Raw genomic sequence first — 16,176 nt, 5'->3', positions numbered from 1 at the left:
TATTCTACATGCAGTGGCTTCTTAAATCTGTGTCGCTTTATGTAGTTCTTTGTTCTTCTTAAGTTCTGAAGAGAAAAACAAAGATTTGAACATACCACCCCCACTTAAAGTTCAATCAGGAAGCAATCCTGCCTTTCTCATGATGTATAATGTGTGTTGGCAGGGACTCTTTGAGGCATGTGAACTCATTTTTAGAAGTATTGAGAGGTCCGTTGGGAACTAAAGCCCCTTTTCCGTTTTGGGAGGTTGCACATGTACTGGCAGCTGTACATGAACATGGAGTACATGGAAAACACAAAACATTACGGGTCTTCCCAACAGGCGCTCCCACCCTTTGGCCACTTGTCAAGTTTTTGTATGTTGGGGAGATTGTTCGAGAGCCGACCGCCACTTTCCCATGACAGGAAAGGGAGACGATAGAACTGATTGGCTCTAATGGTCAAAACAGCTGAACCAGGTGGAACTGCAGCCCAGTGCTCTCGTTCCCTTCAGCCTGGACAATAGAACTGACAGCAGCCAAGGACGTACAGTGTCTGAACTTCTGGGAGACTGCCAAGAGAAGGGTAGTATCACAGTGGACAGCTAGCAAAGGTCAAGTGGAGTTGTGTTGGTGTGTTAAGAGCTTTTTTTAAACATTGTTTTCCTTTTTTAAAAAGAGGAAAGCATAAATCTACCAGAGCAACTGCAAAACAGCATCCAGCACGAGTCTGAATGAATTGTCTGAGGTTCAAATTTACACTTAACTTGTTTTCAGTACAGAAAAAAAAGAAACTCTTCATCAAACAGCTTACATTGTATTGACATCAGGTTTCCTCTTAAGCCCCTCGGATCACTGTACAAGTCTTTTTGTTTGTGTTTTTGGACATTTGATAGCAAGCAAGTTTGTCAGGAAATTGATGCCTTTTGCTTTTGGGGGGAAACTCCCACTGGGTTTAAATCTGGGACTCTCCACCATTTGACCTTAGAACTGAAGAAGCTTCTTGGATAAGAGGTGAAACGTCTTCAAGCAACTTAAAGAAGTCCAGACGCTTTTCTTTCCAAGCTCCTTAGACTACGATGACCTGGATGACTGAGAACCTTCACAAACACGCCACTGAATTAAACCGGTTCTTTCAATTTATGAATTCATTTTTTAAAATGCAAGTTTTCACTGAAACATGTAGGGCTTCAGCTAGCTGCAACGGTTATTGTAAATATGGTGGAAGCACCATAAACAGGATAATATGTGCCTCGTACCTTCAAAACTAGAAGCAACAAAGGCCTAACGGGGAGTTTCAAATTACAAATGATGGATTTTATTTTGTCTTTGTTGAACATCATAAAAGAAGATCTGGGCTAAAAGAAAAAAAACATCAGATCTCTGTGGGTTTCCTGGACTGTCTGGCACGGACGGTAATGTGAAGAATGCCAGGAAGCAACTCTCCAGAAGTATAATTACATCTTTTGTCCATTTTGATAAATGAGGGTTTAGTGCAACAAAAATAGCCAACAACACAAATGACGCAACACAGTTAGACAGCAATAAATCCTTCAAAACATTCTTTCTTTTATTGTATTAGTGCGGACTGGTGGCACACTGGAGGAGTGCCACGCACTATTGTTGATTGCATTACGGTGTGCGGACTCGAGACGGGTCAAGTGAGTGGGCAGGAAGGCTAGAAAAAGTCTACATAGATGCTGGTACTTTATTTATGCCTTTTCGATTGGCTTTTTTGTAGCACTTTGCCTTATTGATCTTAAAATTGAGCTATCATTGTTTCAGACTTTCAACAGTAACCCAAACTTGCATCATCTTTGCTGTTATAAACAAAAAAAGCCTGACTGAATTCACCTGAGGAGTTGCTGCTTTTATATCCTCTTCATGTGAATACTATTTAAAGCGGTGCATTCTGTGAGAACATTATTAAAAAAGTGCGTTTTCAGAGTCAGAGAAGGCAGAACACATCTGCTATGGATTGACTTACAGGTGCACCGCTTGTTATCTGCACCATTTTTGTTTGGATAACTGCAGGAACTGGAGAGTGGATCTCCACTTCTTTGTTTTTATCTCTCGCATCTTTCCCCAAATGAAAATGAGAATCTCATTCTGCAACTCGACCCGGTGGAAGGTGTACGCAGATACAGACACAGTGCAGGCGTAAACATGAACTCAGTGAATGAAGCAGAGATTCCAGCTGACCATCTGAAATAATAGTGTTTCAGCCCACGGCCAAGCAGGACAGAAAGGGAGGTGTTCCACTGAAGAGGAAAGGTCCTGATCTCGCAGCTGCCTACTGCTGACAGAGGTGAACCTTGCAGCAACGCGGAGCAATTAGGAAACTGCTCAGGAAGGAGGAAGATAGTTGGAAGCCCACAGAGAGAGTGGACTGGCAGCGAAGGAAGTAAAGAAAAAGAACCTAAGGAAAAAGGTCAATGTGGCATATACTGTATGTCGTGTTGCTGAAAGTGACTCATGCACTAAACAAACACTGTGGCACTGCTTGTGTGTGTATGCTTCACCCAGTGTGCGCTCTCATACACGAGAGACAAAGGTAACTTGTTGACATTGGGGTTGTTTTGTGTTAAGAAAGATTGTCTTGGACTTTAAGAGAATGAACTCACATCCTCTGTATAACATCTGGAAAGCTCCACTTGACTTCTGACGCTGACACCCTTCCTGTGTCTGTCCTTCACTTTTAAACACAGCACTCTGAGACATAAACACCTTTTATGTCCAAGCAAACCCATGGGATCAAAGATACATGATATGGCCTACAGTATGAGTTCGTACTTGCTAAACGCGCTGACGTATAGGGATGCTGAGGCATGTGGAATCGCACGAAGTACGAGCTGCAATCTGCAAAACGGGGAGCAGATTCAGCTGCTTGTTTGTTTTCCTGTGTGTTTTAATATCTGAAGCAGTGTGAAGATAAGGAGGATTAGACAGATAACAGTTCTAAAAAAAAGCAAAAGATCATTTTGTTTTCCTTTAATGTCTTTGCACGACTTCGATGTCTGAATTTAAGAGAAGAAATCAGCAACGAGAAAGAGGAAGTTCCAAGGAAAAGAAAGACAGGTGACCTGACTAAATGCCCCATCACCTCCAAAAGCCTTCTGTTCATTTCCCCATCACAAGCTGCACATCGAAAATAGAGGGACTGTTCCCTAATGAGCTTTTTTAAATGGCAAAGCATTTGACATTGACTTGTTTCATTCTGGCAGCTTTCTCGCTGCTGCTTCTTGTTGAGTCTGACTGCATTGTTTTCAGGAAACCTGAGGTAAAAACAGAATGAGCAGGCTATCTCTGTTGCACCTGGAGGGCGGGGATGGCCTTGAGGTCGACATCCACCTGCTTTTCAAGGGTAACTCCTGTGAACGGCGCCTCCTTGCTGGCTAAAAACCTTGACTACACGATCCCCTCCCTGTACATCTTCTCCATGGGATTTATATATGTAGCCTACACTGGCTTGTTTCCAGGGCAACCAAACAGCTGAGCAGAAATATGTCCGCTGAGGCCCCTCGGAGCTGTCGGGGAGGCTGGCTGCCATGCAACGAGGCTTTTTTTCCACTGAAACTCGCAAGCTCTGATTTCTTCAACAAGTGTGAGAATGTTATGCAAGCTGTTCTGTCTAGGCGCGCAGGCTATCATCTCTCCAGAGACTGCGGCAGAGACGCTTGGATTAAACTCAAAAATCTTTAAAATACCAGATCTTTTCACACAGCATGTCTTTGATTTTAATTCTGAATCTGACAATCATAAGGAGTTCATACTTTGTTATGTATGCCAGTTCAATCGCTCATTAACATTAATATCTAATCAGCCAATCACATGGCAGCTCCTCAATGGATTTAGGCACATAGACATGGTCAAGGTGACCAGCTGAAGTTCAAACTTTACATAAGAATGATGAAGAAAAGTGATTTACGTGATTTTCAAAGAGGGATGGTTGTTGGTGACAAGTTGAATAAGTATGAGCATTTCACAAACTGCTGATCTGCTGGATATTCCTGCACAGCCGACTTTAGAGTTCACAGAGAGAAAAAAGAGAAACTAGTGAGTGACAGCTCTCAGGGCCAGGGACTCAAAATAACCTCTCATTACAATCAGGGTATGCAGAAGAGCATCTGTGAATGCACAACACATTGAACCTTGCAGCAGATGGCCACACTGAGGCTACAGTTTGCACAGCCTCACCAAAATCGCACGACAGAAGGTTGGAAAAATGTTGAGCTAAATTTCCACTGCAACATTTGAATGGCGAGGTCAGAAGCCACATGAAAATATAAATCCATCCTGCCTCGTATCAACAATTCAGGCTTTTGGTGGCACACTTTGCACTCATCTTCTGATGACTGCTTCCAGCAGAATGGATTCCTCCAAAGCTGCTGCTTTCAGGACCTTGTTGAATCGATGTCATGAAGAATTAAGGCATACTACTAGAGAACAGAGAGGCTTAGCTAATCCCATACTGTTGACTAAGTTCAGTAATTTAGTTATGATATATTTTGGATTTTAACAGGTTCAGTTATTCATACTTAGTCTCAGTCTTTCTGAAAGGAAACAGACTGTCCATATTCTCACTGTTTAATCTTTAAATTATATACTTCTTTAAGATGATGCTGTTAAACTGCTTTATATTTAGAGGCAGCTCAAAATATAACTTCTGATGGGCCTCTGTACTGTATACGAGGAAACACTATTACACCCTTGAGAACACAACAAATAATCTATGTTTTTCTAGTCATCTCAACAAGAGTTCCTGTCCGAGTTTACCTCAGAATAACAGCCCCATGAGTGATTGTACAGCTGAAAGGAGGAAGGATGGTGGAAATCTTTAAAGCGAGACTATGCAAACCAGTCTCTACACAATGGGTACCCCTGGGAACACTGCAGCTCAGACCTCAAGCTCTATAGAAATGTAATTACCTGCTTACTATTTTGTCTATTTTTGTGATCAAAGACATATAAATGAATGGAAAGCCAACTCTCCTGATGGCCTACTTTAGAAAAAGTCAATAAACAGAAGTGGCTGTATTTTCTGCTCTGAATCCTCCACCAGTTGTCACAGTTTTTGGCTTATCCACTCGAAAGACTACTGTGTGACAGGACATGTGATCTATAATCTTTTCTTTTTTTTTTCTTTTTTTTTCTTTTTTTTTTTTTGCCTGTCCCGTTTGGCTCTTTTGCCCTCAGAATTGTTGTCTAAAGGCAAAGAAAGATGCCCAACGGATTTACTTTACCAAACTGACCATCCCAGCCTTGCCGTAATGGTCCATTTGATTCACCTTTTATTGTTTATTTTATTTTCACTTACTGAATACGGGACAGACTTGACTGGGGGAAAGAAGGGGAGAAAGAAAGAGGGAAAGAGAAACAGCTGAGAAGAGGGACGGGGGAGAAGGGCAAAAGACAAAAACCAACAGAACGGGCAGAGAAAAAAAATGCATATATCAATCACCTGGATCACCTGCTGAGAAAGAAAAAAGAAAGCAAGCAGAAGAGAACAAGAGTAATAGAATAAACAACATCACAATGATATATGGGAATATGACAGTAAATACTAAATGTTAAACATTATTGTGCAGCACATAAGATCAACAGAACACAGTGTGCTTTGAGGTAGGAGCCAAAAAGGGTGTAGTTTGTGGGTGTGATCACCCGTGTGTACACCTGTGAGCATGGACGCGCTTGTTTTTTGTTTTTTTTAAAAGGTTCCTTCATGTAATAATCTGCTAGAGGGTGTGGGGGGGCCACAGCCCCGTCCTCCAGGGCGTGAAGCAGGTGTGGAGGAGATCAAAACTCCAGACATCCAGAGGCCCCCAGAACACAAGAGACCAAGGAAGACCAACAGAGGGGCAGCTGCGCCACTGTCCCGGAAAGAGCTGAGGAGAGTCCCAGATGAGGGCTCACTCAGCAGCCGCGGAGCAGAAGCCAGGGGGAGTTGCAGTGACGCGCCCGTGAGCTCCGCCGGCAGCCAGCTGTGCCTGAGTGACCGAGCCCCAGGCCGAGAGGCTGGGGGCACCCCACCTCCGAAGTGGCCCGAGCGAGCCCCAGGCTCCAGGCCCTGATAAGCGGCCGCCAAGGAGTGAGCTGGTGTGTACCTGGACGCCCATCCCCGGACACAAAGAACCACCAACGCACCGATGTCTGAGGGGGTCCGCCACTGGCAGGGGAAGTGGTGGTAGGGGGAGATAGGCCTCCAAACCTTGGAGGGCCTGAGATGTCCCCAGAGAGGTGGCGCCTGACACCCAACCTGACATATAGACACAGACATACAGGCACACACAGATACAAACATCCATTCCCACCCTCATGCTCTCATATGCACTTACTCCACACTCAACCAACGTGGAGACAGACATAAAGAGACGCTGTACACACGATCACACTCCCCAAGCGTACTCTACAAACCGGGTCTAGGTGCCCCCGCCCCTGGAGGGGGAACTGCACCCAGACCCAGGTGGTGTTACCCTTTTCCCTGCGGTGGGGGGAGGCAGACCGCCCCGACTCCGCAGCAGCAGGAAGGCTCCACACTCCAGACCGCAGTCGGACGGCCAACTCCTCCTCCTAGTCCTAGCCCCCCTGCTCCAGCAGGTCGCAGAGAACGGGGGTCGGAGAGAAGACTCCGAACCTCCCTCCACCCGCTCATTGTAATGTTGATGCATGTGTGTTCTAAGGTGCATTTAAAACCCAGGAGGGCTTGGAGCTACCTGCCAGAGAGCAGCAGGTAAGCGCATGGTCCCTCCTGCTAGCCCTCAATGTCTACGTGTATTTAAAATTGAGAGGTGGGCAACGATGCCAGGGGTGGGGTGTACACCCTGATGGTACTTTGGACTCCGTGTATCGTGCCCACCCCCAAGATCCTATATGTATGTGTAATGAGAGTGTGAGTAATGTGAATGTCTAAGTTGTGGGATAAAATTGAGGCAGAGGCAGCCAGAAGGGGACAGAGGGGGGGGGGGGGGGGGGGGGGGGGTAGCCTCCTCTGCACCCTGGTGACATACCCCTACTCCAAGGCCCTGCATGTGTGGGTGGTTGTGGTGGAGCGGGAAGAGGGAGGCAGCTGGAGATGGGGAGGGAAGGAAGGGAGGGGCAAGTGACCCCTCCCTGGGGCCAGCTCCCCCGCTGACCCCAGTAGGCACCCCCATACTCCGCGACCCGCCAGGGAAAGGGGGCCCAGGCCCATCCAGACCGGGCCCAGTGCAGCAGCGCCGCCCGGCCCCACAGAGCCCGGGACAGTCCACCCAACCCCACCACAGAGAAAACTGCACCCACCCCACCATCCACTCATCTTCCAGACTACATAAGACAATAAACACCCAGGCTGAGATCTTCCTCCACCTCTCCTGTATCTCCCCCTCCTGCAGAGGCAGCTCCTGAGGAGAGGAAAGCTCCTGCAAGATGTGACAATCTCCCCCACCAGTTGAAGAGCCCCCCAGGTGGCTCGACGCACCGGCGGCACCCTGCTCTCGGAGCTGTCGGGGAGGCTGGCTGCCATGCAACGAGGCTTTTTTCCCACTGAAACTCGCAAGCTCTGATTTCTTCAACAAGTGTGAGAATGTTATGCAAGCTGTTCTGTCTAGGCGCGCAGGCTATCATCTCTCCAGAGACTGCGGCAGAGACGCTTGGATTAAACTCAAAAATCTTTAAAATACCAGATCTTTTCACACAGCATGTCTTTGATTTTAATTCTGAATCTGACAATCATAAGGAGTTCATACTTTGTTATGTATGCCAGTTCAATCGCTCATTAACATTAATATCTAATCAGCCAATCACATGGCAGCTCCTCAATGGATTTAGGCACATAGACATGGTCAAGGTGACCAGCTGAAGTTCAAACTTTACATAAGAATGATGAAGAAAAGTGATTTACGTGATTTTCAAAGAGGGATGGTTGTTGGTGACAAGTTGAATAAGTATGAGCATTTCACAAACTGCTGATCTGCTGGATATACTACTAGAGAACAGAGAGGCTTAGCTAATCCCATACTGTTGACTAAGTTCAGTAATTTAGTTATGATATATTTTGGATTTTAACAGGTTCAGTTATTCATACTTAGTCTCAGTCTTTCTGAAAGGAAACAGACTGTCCATATTCTCACTGTTTAATCTTTAAATTATATACTTCTTTAAGATGATGCTGTTAAACTGCTTTATATTTAGAGGCAGCTCAAAATATAACTTCTGATGGGCCTCTGTACTGTATACGAGGAAACACTATTACACCCTTGAGAACACAACAAATAATCTATGTTTTTCTAGTCATCTCAACAAGAGTTCCTGTCCGAGTTTACCTCAGAATAACAGCCCCATGAGTGATTGTACAGCTGAAAGGAGGAAGGATGGTGGAAATCTTTAAAGCGAGACTATGCAAACCAGTCTCTACACAATGGGTACCCCTGGGAACACTGCAGCTCAGACCTCAAGCTCTATAGAAATGTAATTACCTGCTTACTATTTTGTCTATTTTTGTGATCAAAGACATATAAATGAATGGAAAGCCAACTCTCCTGATGGCCTACTTTAGAAAAAGTCAATAAACAGAAGTGGCTGTATTTTCTGCTCTGAATCCTCCACCAGTTGTCACAGTTTTTGGCTTATCCACTCGAAAGACTACTGTGTGACAGGACATGTGATCTATAATCTGGAGGGGGTGATCCAGAGAGGGGGGAGCGAGGACTAACAAGTGTGGGACCACAATGAGCCAGATGGGAAGAACCATTTCAGGTCCACACGAGGCTTTCTTCACGCTGCGACCTCTGAGAGCACTCAGTGACTTTACAACACGCAGAGCAGTTTATTTTATGGCCACAGCATGAAGAGCTTAAGCGGAACTTCTGTGAGGGAAAACCAACTTCAAACGCCAAAAGAGTACACAATCCAACCGGCAAAAACAAAAGATGTATACACTATACATACAGAGGAAGTCGCTGAATAAAGAAATACGTTTGCAGAAATTAGAAAGCTTAATGAAAACAAAGCAAACATCAAACCAATGCTTCAACATCATCATTGGTATAATTTACCAGCCTGACGATTTGAGCAGCAGACATTCCAGTCTGAAAACTGATTGCTTTCTTCCAGAACAGATATTTGCCCCGTTGTTGCAGACAATACAGCAGGCTCTCCGTCGCACTGCTTACAATAGCAAAAATGTGTGAATCTAAGTGGCTAGAGCAGCGGATAAGTGATGCACGGGGACGCACTGACCTTCTGCTGCAGGTGGCACGGCCGAACGGAGCTGATATTTTAAAGGTCAGGCTATGCGGTTTGTCTGACGAAGATTCAACAGTTTCACTGTTTTTTAATCAAACCATTTAACTTCAGGAAAAAGCAGAGGAGGTTAAAATACGAGACCGACGCTCAGAATTGAACATTTCAGACATTGATTTTATTCCTTTGAGTTTAGCAGAGTTTGTGTATGTTTGCATCTTTATCATCTCTTAAGAGGATTTATTATCACACTGGCTGCGTTTGTGTCAGTTTGCCTTATTACTCCTAGTAAGTACATTCAGTATGTGATGTTAGTTTTCATCAGTGACAGAATGCAGGTAGTTTAGACTTTCATAGGAAAGCTTTGCTAAAAGCAAAACAAAACAATAGGTCATCAGGAAAGTTGGCTTGATGGACACATTGCAACGTGCTGTAGGCAACAGGCACTTCCCCACAATGCTGCGGAGAGATAACGGCAGCCTCTGATAGGCGGGAGGAAAACGGAAGCCATTAGTCACAGACTGACCTTTCTCTAAGTGGACTGTAAACAGCTCCTTCTGCACCATAAACCCAAACCTTTCAAGCAAGACTTATTTAACATCCATCCAAAAAGCTCATTTATAAAAACAGCACAGTTGCTTTTTTATTTCACGTGTAACATCTACACACTCTATTCTATTCTATTCTATTCTACTCTGAGGCCTGTGGGTTTACAGCTGTTTGAGTTAAAGTCCGTGTGAAACTCACTGGGAAACAGCTTGACCGCCTTCCCTGCAATGCACAGCTGCACATTAAACAAACATGCACTCTGTGCCGGTCAACTCTTTTGTTTTAGCTGTTTGCCTCGTCAGGCACTTTTGATTATGAAAAAGTGAAATGGAGCATATGACTGTAAGTCTGGATCGAGACACCGGTGTAATGAAATAAGAGTGGGTGGCGGTGGCGGTGAAGATTACAAGTGAGATATTGCAAAACGTCTATTGGGGGTTTTTGCTCTGATTTTAGAATTCGTCATCATTTTGTCTGCTGAGCCAGCAGCGCTTCATTACACTGGAGGAAACAGACATTTTATAATGATATCTGATTAACTCAAATATTGATTTAGAGCCATAAAAATGACAATATTTGTTCTTTGAGGCAAATATAAAGGCGATTTAAGTGACTTTTAACGTGATATGGTTCCTGGTGCCAGACTGGATTGTGCAAAGATCCCAGAAACTGATGATCTGCTGGGATTTTCCCACAAAACCTTCTGTAAGGTTGGCCGGGAATGGTCTGAAAATATCCAGTGAGCAGTAGTTCTCTGGGAGAAAATGCCTCGTTCATGCCAGAGGTCAGAGGAGAGCAGTCAGACTGCTCGGTGGTGATAGGAGGATAACAGTAATTCAAACTGAAACTGAGGCTACAGTTCACATGGCCTCACCAAAATTGAGCAACAGAAGATTGAAAAAATGTCGCCTCGTCTGATGAGTCTTGATTTCTGCTGTGACATTCAGATTGTAGGGTCAGAATGTGAATCCATCCGGCCTTGTATCAGTAGTTCAAGCTGCTGGAGGATATTTTCTTGGCACACTTTCTGGACTTAGAGCGCTAATATTGACTCTTTTTTTGTATCTACGAGTTTCTGATGGAAACATCTGGATCTTGAGACCTTAAATGCTCCACTATGTACACCACCAAGTGTTGATTTTGTCTGGCTGGTGCTGAGCAGAAAGGACTCAGTTAGATGAAAGTGGTGAGAGTAAACCACGACAGCAACCTACTAGCTTTCTCCATTGGGCGCATGCAAGCTGCAACATCTGCAATTTCTGCAGGAATTCTACTCTTTGACGTTCCACCGTAACTAAATGCAATGTGACGATCAAACACTGATTAGAGCACATTTAAAATGAGCACCCCCCCCCCCCCCCCCCCCCCCAAAAAAAAAAACCCCAAACAAAAACAAAAACCAATGAAGGTGTGGAATGAATGAATATGAACAAAGTGCTGTACGGAATGAGCGAGGAAAAACAAAACAAAACAGGGGAGTGTGATATGTAAAAGGGAAGAGGAAGGGGAGGTTTGTTACTGTTACGTGAGCTAACCTCTCACCTCCTCACCGCTGTGTACTAACAGTGGGAGAAAGGTGAATACAGGCCGGGACATTAAAGCTGCAGGAAACTGCAGAGAATTAGGCGAGGGAAGCGATGAGAAGGAGGACGATGATGAGAGGGAATTTGCTCGAAACTGAAGCTGGTGGGAGAGCGGTTGTGCTCTCGTTCTCCCCTTGGGTGTTCCTGTCAAGGCTCTGGGGATGCAGACATAATTTACTTAATTGGTTCTCACTGATACATATAAGACTAAGAGGGGATTTTTCCCCCTGTTCTTTGGGGCAAAGGTAGCAAGGACTTCCCTCTGCTGCCTCAGCAGATGAAGTTGTTCCTCTTCAGCGCTCTCGCTTTTTGAAGTTTCGACTGCACAAACATATATTTAGTACGACAAAATTGCTCATTTTCTTTAAAAAGAGTCTCTGATCCCTGCATGAAATTAGGGAAGGATATTAAAGGCATTAATCTGATTTGAAGCTGTGAGAACTGACTTTAAACTACATGAAACATTAAATGCCACGTGGATTTTGGCCAGTCTGAGTAATGTATACACAAATCACATGCTGCACTCTCTCCACCCTCTAAAAACAATACGGGTGACCCCTTACCCCACATTCTCTGGATGACTGAATGCCTGAAATCACAGACGCACTCCAAATCTAACCTTTGTGTCCAGTAAGAACTTAAAGCAGTGCGTGGTTTATGACACAACGTGCAAGGACAAAAAGCCTGCAGACTCCCAGATCTTGAGTTCACACATGACCATGAGAGGAATTTCTCAAACTAGGTTTTTTTTTTTTTTTTTTGACAAACTCATGATACTTTTTGATACATTTGAAAACCCCAGAGTTATGACCTTTTGTAATGGGCTCCACACCAGAGATATGGTATTATCTGAGGAACTTTAACATAAACTATTCCACATGTTTGAAACTGACACAACCAAAGAGCCCGAGACATTTCTCAAGCAGGGACTGGACTAAAAAAAACAAATAAAACACAACAGTGAACATTTTTTATAATGTCTGCTGTAAAAAAAAATAAAAAATTACATTTTGAAATGCATTGGACTCGAGTATAGACAGCATAAATAGATAGACATAGCTATTATGACGTGCCTTATTGGTTAGGTATTGTATTACCCTTATCAAACCTGGAGCTGAGCTGTTTGGTATTTTTATTCTAGATGTGATGAAAATAATAATTATGAAAATTCCATTTTTTCAGTGTGACCTGAAACTAGCCCCACAACGCATTAGCAAACTGTTTGAGGTCACACGTCAAAGCCTTTTAGCAACCAGGTTAGTCGCCCCATGCTGGCCATTATAAACAGTTTAAAAGTTTAAGACACTTTTGTGTCAGCTTCACTGGGCTGGGACTCGTGCTTTAAAGTTTGAGACTTCAAATGTTGTTGTTTTATATGATCCGTTTGGTTTGCCTTTTTGCTTTCATGTCTATTGAACTGTCTTTAGTTCCCATTTCTATTCGTGTGAAAGTTAAGTTGTTTCTCGTGGTTTGATTGATTTTTATTCAGGATCTTCATGGTTTCCTGGTTCCAGGTGTTTTGTAAGTATTTCCTTATATTCTGAGCTCTTAGTTCACTTTAGGTTTCTAGTCTTGGTTATAGTTTATCTGTGACCTTTTGTGCCTTTTGCTCTCCCTTCTGTGTCACGTCCCGGTCTCTGTGTTAGATGTTTCTCTGTTTGGCTGCTTCCTGTTTTATTCTGAGTCCCTTTTGCTTGGCCTTTATTTTTGCTTCCTGTGGCTTCTGTCACCTTGATTATGCTCAGGTGTGCCTTTCTCTCCAGGTGTTTCCTATCTCCCCGACTGCCTTGTGTGTATCTATAACCTTAATCTTCCCTTTGTCAGTGTCTCTTAATCCTTCCTGTTATCCTGCTTGGTGTGCTCCTTGTCTGTTTTTAGATTCTGCTGACTGCTCCATATGTTTCCCAGTTCATCTCTTGGATTCTAATTGCTTTCTTTGTGGATTCTTTGCACCTTATAGACTTTGGTTTTGTACCTAAATACAAAATGAGTCTTCTGTTTACCCATTTTGCAACAGTGCTCCATGATGACAGTGGCCTCCCTCAATAAAATATCCTCACATGTTCCCTCGCATCAAAAAACTGCTCTAGAACACAACAAAGAGCCCGAGGCACTGACCCTGTCTGCAAACTGTTAATCTGAATATGAGGAAACACTTGGTGGATTCCCTGGAACAAACCCAATCTGTGAAGTGTGATGCCCTGCAATCCACTGAACCCAAAAACCACAATCTATGATTTTAGCAACACAAGAGACCAAAAATACCAGACAGGTGCTTTTAATGCTGTGGATGATTAGTGTAGAAATCAATTATCAGTCAAATTCTCCTGTATTTCAATGATAGAATTGCCATATTGATAAGTTTATTAACAGCTGAGTTTTACTGACTAAAGCGCACACGTTTACGGTTCAGTGCTGATTCTCTGATGCTTTCAGTGTTCTGTGTTTAACTCTTCCTAATTGATAAAGACCAGCTGTTTTTGCTAAGCTAAACCCTGTAATTGCCTGGTGACGCTGTATTCTGAGTATGTCAGAGTGTTATCAGTGTTAAATTTAATTAGAACTATGCCAAGTTCTTATCTGCTATCCTCCTTTGTGGATTGTAAATATCCCACAGAGAGACGCCGGGGCGGGTGCCGGTTTTCATCCATCAAAGCCACTCAAAGAGAAGAAACATGTTTATATTTAAGAACTCAAATATGCCAGAAATGAGACTGAATCTTTGACCGCTGAAGACCAAATACACAAAGAATTCAGCTCATATCGCGCACTTCAGAGCAGTTAAGGTTATTTGGTGACCTTGTTCCCTTTAAGTGTGTCTGGAAGAACTGTCCATATCCTTTATAGACACAGCAAGCCCTCTCAGCTATGAACACTCTGTGTTGCGCACAGATACTTTCAGTGGCTCAGACAACAAAAGGAATAATCAAAATGAAGGGGCCTGTCTTCCATGTAGGGCAGTGAGTGTGCGCACCAGCAAAAGCTAAACAATCAGAGTGCAAAAGGAAGAAATATTTTCCTTGTGAAATACCCAATTAAGAAGCTGCCTCAGATAAAAGGAGAGAGGCTGCTCTAAGTGCCATTAGTGTTCCTCTACAGCAAAGTTGACTTTACAAGGAGAACATGTGTCTTCACACACACTCGAGGAGTCCAAGTGCCTCCCTTATCTCACCTTGACATTATAGGGGTCTAATAAGGGCACAGGCAGATTCAGCGGTTTTAAAATGGGCGCTCACTGTGATCTAATTCTCTCCAAATCCGAGCAATGGTGACATCCCAGCAGGATGAGCATTATAGGCAGTACCGTGAAAAAGTCTTGAGCCACTCTTCGTTTCTTTATAAATTCCTTACAAGGAGTCGAACTCTTGTTGAACAAAACTTCTCCAGGCTTTGTGAAGGTCTTTTAATTTTTTTTATTCAGACAGTGTCATTGTGTGCTGTGTGGCAGGCAGGATGCAGGACTCAAACATGGGAATTGTAACTGAAAGCGGCAGTTTTATTGGTGAAAAACAGTACAAAACAAAACTAGAAACCAAAAACTCAAACTAAAGCATGAGAAAATAAACCAGGAACTGGGAACTATAATTACTTGGAACACAGAGGGAGGAAACACAGCAGACCGAGGGTACAGCATGACAACTGACAGAGAGAAACACAGATTTAAATACAGAGGCAGGACAACAAGAGGATGGGGAACAGGTGGCAACGCAGCTGGGACACATCAGACCTAACAAGACAAAGAGAAGCTAAACCAGACACACACCACACAGGACAGGGACTATCAAAATAAAACAGGAAATACACGACATGCACAGAGGCATGACCTTGACACTGAACAGAGGGAATAAGGAGCACAGGGACAGGAGTAACAAACTGCGACATGAGACACGACTGGAGAACAAGAAAATAAACATGAAGACAGAACTAAACCTACGCGAAATGTGAGGGGCCCAGGAACAAAACCCAAGAACTAGAAATCACAAAGCAAAGAAGAACTAGAGCTAGAAATACCGAATCAAGAACTGGACTGAAAATCAGTATGCGTAGAGGAGGTTTGGAGAGAGGTTCAACAGTGTCAGCAGCTATCTGCAAAACATGGTGGAGGCTGTGTCATGGCTTCCAGCTGCTTTTCAGTCAGTGGTGTGTGGCATCTTCTTAAAATTGATGGAATTATCAACACAGAAAATACCATCAGACTTTGATCCATGCACTCAGACTCTGATTGGCAATAGCTTCAAACAAAATGCCAATGCAGTAAGTAAGCATACCTAGACAGAAAATCACAATATGTAACGTTATCGGTTGTGGATTGGCCTCCCCAGAGCCTGGACTTCAACATGATGGAAGTGGGGGATCATATTGACAGAGATCAACATCCAAAGAAGACAGTTAAATGTCCTTCAAGAAGCCTGGAAAACTATTCCTGAAGACTACTTAGAGAAATTACAAGAAAGCTTGTCGAAGAGAGTTCAGGCTGTGTTGAAGAATAAAGGTGGTCACACCAAATATCAACTTTTAAGCTCGTTAGAATCCTACAAACTCTGTTTCTGCCTTATGTACCATATTTCCATGTGTGCTCACATAGTACACAGTAACTCACTGCACTGAAGTCCTATTTTCCAAGCAAAAAACCCCAGAATAAGTGATGACTCAAAACTTTTGCACAGTACCGTAATATTTGGTGTTATTGCCAATATGATTGCAGTAGCAGAAACACACAATCCAACGAAGCTTTTATTTGTGGTTTCTTTGAAGATTTTTTTAAAAAACAGGCTGTGTAATAATTTTAGTTACTCTTCATGTTTCTAAAGTTTTGACAGTCTTCAGATGTCGTGGACGACATTATAG

Source organism: Diplotaxodon limnothrissa, linkage group LG22, assembly GCF_057381915.1.
Source record: "Diplotaxodon limnothrissa isolate DT_005_m linkage group LG22, D_limnothrissa_male_GT1.1, whole genome shotgun sequence".
Classification (NCBI taxonomy): domain Eukaryota; kingdom Metazoa; phylum Chordata; class Actinopteri; order Cichliformes; family Cichlidae; genus Diplotaxodon; species Diplotaxodon limnothrissa.
Note: the sequence above shows the minus strand (reverse complement) of the source record.